The sequence below is a fragment of the Dipodomys merriami genome, unplaced genomic scaffold (assembly GCF_024711535.1).
Source record: "Dipodomys merriami isolate MVZ:Mamm:240054 unplaced genomic scaffold, mDipMer1.0.p SCAF_405, whole genome shotgun sequence".
NCBI classification, from domain to species: domain Eukaryota; kingdom Metazoa; phylum Chordata; class Mammalia; order Rodentia; family Heteromyidae; genus Dipodomys; species Dipodomys merriami.
Genome location: NW_027205660.1, coordinates 183551 through 187897, shown reverse-complemented (window position 1 = coordinate 187897; position 4347 = coordinate 183551).

Sequence of the window (4347 nt, the reverse complement as noted above, 5' to 3'; positions counted from 1 at the left end):
TGACATCATAGCATTATGACATCACATGTTCATTTTGATGTCACAGATACATTGGAATGCCTGTTCTGTGATTCCATTCTATTTCAAATGTGGCATGTGGGTTGATATCAGAAATATATTGTGACCAAATAATAATTATGGCATCACAATACCTTGATGACACCCCATTGCCATTTTAATATCACTAACCCACTGTGACATCACAAAACTGTCCAATTCTCATAAATTTTTTGACATGCTGCTAGTGTGATCTCTTTGGAATCTCTGAGTTCATTAATTATTTAACTCATACTTCAGGTATGACATGTGATATCAGATATCCACTGTGACATCATGACCACTGTGACATGACACTGTCAGATGTCATGACCAGAGTCACATTGTGACATTACAAACCTGTTAAGACCCATTACACTTGTGCAAACATATACCTTTGGATACATCAATATCCCTTATGAACTTTTATATTCATTGTCTGCCGCGGACCGGGTTCTGTCGGGACGACGGAGGATACCTAGGGGAGGAACCTGGAATAGGACGGGGAGATGGCAAACAGACAACTCACACACATTAGGAGTGGATGCTGAGTGCTGAGTGCGATTTAATGCAGAGGATAACAAACTTTTATAGCAAAAAGTCTCCATAAGAAAGGGCAAAAGGTTACATAATCTTGCTGCAGGGCTTCATTCTTGGGCGGTCACCAGTTGGTCGCCTGATAAGCACTTGTTTCCGGCTTCACCTCTATTTTTAAGAAATACAATTGGTTTCGATGATTGTCACCAATTAACCACTACTTTTTTCTATAGAGGCCTTAACTGTCCCATTAAGATCTTTCCTGTTCCTTCTTTAATAGTAAGCACCAAGGAGACTTAGATTTAGCAAGTCTCTTAGTAAATGAGGAAGTTCTTTCTCCTAAGTAGTTATCTCAGCAATTGCCATACATTCTTTCTGTTCTAGCCGCGCCTACAACTTTTTGTAAATCTTACAATTCCTTCTGGAGTGACTTTGTGAAACCCCCAATACTTTTATATTTACTTATAACTTGTCTACTAGCCTCCATAAGAGGGGTTTCAGGGTAGCACTTAACTCTGGTGAGTTAGTCATATTTTTAAGACACTCATCAGATATTGGAGTCGTCAACACTCTTAAGAAAGAGCTTTGAATAAGGGAACGTTGACAATGAGTAAGTACAATGAGCAGTAGAAACAGTAAAAGATTAATAGGCACTCTTATGAGGAAAAGATAGGCAGAAACACATCTTTTCCAGGGGTTTTGCCAGCCTTTTCCCAGGAGTAGGCCTCTTAGAAGCCCTATTCTCTAAGGTAGACTTCGGTGAAGTCCCAAAACTTGGAGATAGGTTTCTGTAAAGCCCCATTCTCTGAGGTAGACTTCGGTGAAGTCCCAAAACTCAGAGATGGGTCTCGAGGCCCCTATCATGGTCTGATAGATGGTTTCCCATGCTAAGCAGACTCTACTGGGGTCGGCGTGGCATTTGCCCCTTTTTTTTTTTTTTTTTTTTAATTTTCACCAGTCCTGACTCCGTGTATCAATTTTATACCAGCTGTCCTTGTAAGCTCCAATTTTAAGACATACTCATAGCATTTGCGACATACTTAAACTTTCTGAGGTTTGTCTTAAAGACAATCCTTACTTTTCAAATTTCCCCAATTCTCTTTCCAAGGCTTTCTTTACTTCCTTCTTTCTTTACAATTCCTTTCCCAAGGCTTTCTTTACCACCCTCTTTCTTTACAATCTCTTGTCCATCTTTGTGGCTGTAGTTTAAAACTGCCCAATTTTCCTTTGGCTTGCGGAACCTTTATCTTAGAACAGCCTTAAGGCACCACCATGATGCAGAAGCTTGCTAGATTTTAAGGCTAAGAGTATTACCTCTATTGATAACACACTCAGGTTATTACCATATCAGAGTCAAACTAGGCTGTGACCCTAGAGTGGATTTCCAGTCACTATGCACTGAAGTGCCTAAGACAAGCAAGCCAGTGATATCCTTGTCCCCAATATCCACTGTGGGAAGAGAGAGGATTTCTGGATATCACCCAAAAGAATGTCCCACAAGATCTTAGATTTAGCAGCTTTCAACCAGGAAGCAGATTCAGGTGATGGAATCAAGCAGGAGTATCTCTGGTTGACTGTCAGGCCGTCGTTGAACTTTACCCATTAAGGTGTTCAGCAGTAGCAGTAGCAGCAACAGGGTCTCTCGTGCTGGGCTGCAAATTCCTACACAGACTGGTTAAGGATGCAAGTAATACATAGGCTTGGCAGTCTGTGACTCCGTTGGTTTCTAAGAACATTTAGACAATAGCCCAGGACAATTTACCAAAATAACTTTTTTTTTTTTTTTACTAACCAGATTTTTTTTTTTTTTTTATAAATAGACACAGAAGGCTTAGTCTTGTAACCATCTCTGACAAATGCAGTCTCCACACTTGCACACCTACAGCTGTTAACACTATTCTTTATGCCTTTAAAAAATTATTTTACCTATTTTGCCTCATTTTTCCAAAACTGACTCTGGACCCTTGATCTTAAAATGGGGGTAGAAGGGCGAAGGTCAATCTTCTGTAACTTCTTCAAGCTGACTTTAGGGGCGTTGATCTTACCTAGCCAAGAACCTATAACCTTAGCCTATTTTACAAAGAGGCTATCAGGGTTAGATGTCATTAAGAACAATATTTAACTTTTGACAACTGCACAGACATTTTCTCCAGCTATAGCAGTGTAGCTTGTTTAGCACTCTGGTTTGCAAAAAGCATCTTTTTAGATGACTTAGGAATGTGATCTCTAGTGACCCTAACACAATGCCTGAGTTACCTTTGCAGGCCTTTAGACAGATATCAATAGAAACACACTCTCAGGTTTACAAACTTTTTCCTGAGAAGATGAATTTCATGTTACTGGTGTCAGCTCAATATTACTGCCAATTAGAGCTTTTGGCACATAAAGGGGTTAAGATTTAAGCTATCTCCCACATTTTATAACATTAGCTTTTTACTATCACAGAGGACTGGCAAGTTCCTGTCCCTTACAAGGTAGTCATGAACATTAGGCATGCTTCCAAACTATCTTCCTATGACCTCCCGGCTCTGATCAGTTTTGAAGGGCCACGCACAAATGACTCTAGGATCTGACATTTCTGCCATCCAAGCAGTGGCTTACTGCCTCTGGATGCTCCTCCATTGCTTTCGTCCCAGGAGTGTCTTCGCTACACTGGATAAATGCCTCATTGGCATTTTCCTTTAGCTGGTCGCTGGACTTGAACTTGGGGCCTGAGCACTGTCCCTCAGCTCTACAGCTTAAGGCTAGCACTCTGCCACTTTGAGTCTCCAGCTTGGGGCTTGAGTACTGTCCCCTGACTCTTCAGTCCAGGGCTAGTACTCTGCTGGCTGAATAGAGGTGACAGCCTCTCAGGGACGTTTTTCTGCCCGGGCTGGCTTTGAACCAGTTTGCAGATCACTGAGTCTTATAAAAGGCCATTTTACTCCAATTAAAAGCAACAAGGTGGTCAACATAGAAGTAGCTTTTAAGCATGCACTTACCTGACACTTATTAAGAGTCAAAGTTACATCTGACAAACTGTAAGAATCCTCTGTGCTTTGCTTTGGGCTTGCTGGAAACTTAAAAAACCTGTAAGAGCAAACTAGAATAGCAATCATTTTGATAATCCTATTTTTTTTTTTTTTTGCACATTGAGGCCAATGTCAAGAATGATTTTACATTTAAACTATATATCCAAAAATCCATTCCCTATTTTTTTAAACCTCTTATTAATCACCTTTAATATTTTATACTTTAGTTTTCATTTGCATTTTGAAAAGATCCCTTGAAATCTTGAGGCCAAGTGTCACTCATTGCCTCTTGGCTGCTTGTTTTAAAACAGACACACATTAAGATTTTTAAACTCAAATGACAATTTTCCTTAATGCAAGAATTACAGTCACCTTTACTATACCACAAAGCTAGATTTAACATCTTTATAACTTTTAAAAGCATCCTAATTGTAGAACATAATTGAAAGTAAGCCACATTATACAAATAACTTTTTGCCCTCTTTTTAAGGCCTTCCTAATTTTAATGTTAACACATCCAAGGGAAAGTTTTTCCAGTACTAATCAGATCATCACACCACTCATTTTAACCATCATGTTTTCAGTGTCTATCTGCAGGGAAAAGAGACAGAACAACGATGGGCCACTTGGCCCCTCCTATGGAATGGCCACACACTCTATCTGACTCTTTAGGGTTAGATGAACTGCGTTTGTGCCAGCTTGCCTCACCATGGGTGGACTCCTCCCAGGGCCTGTCCCACTGCATGACCAGCTGAACTGCACT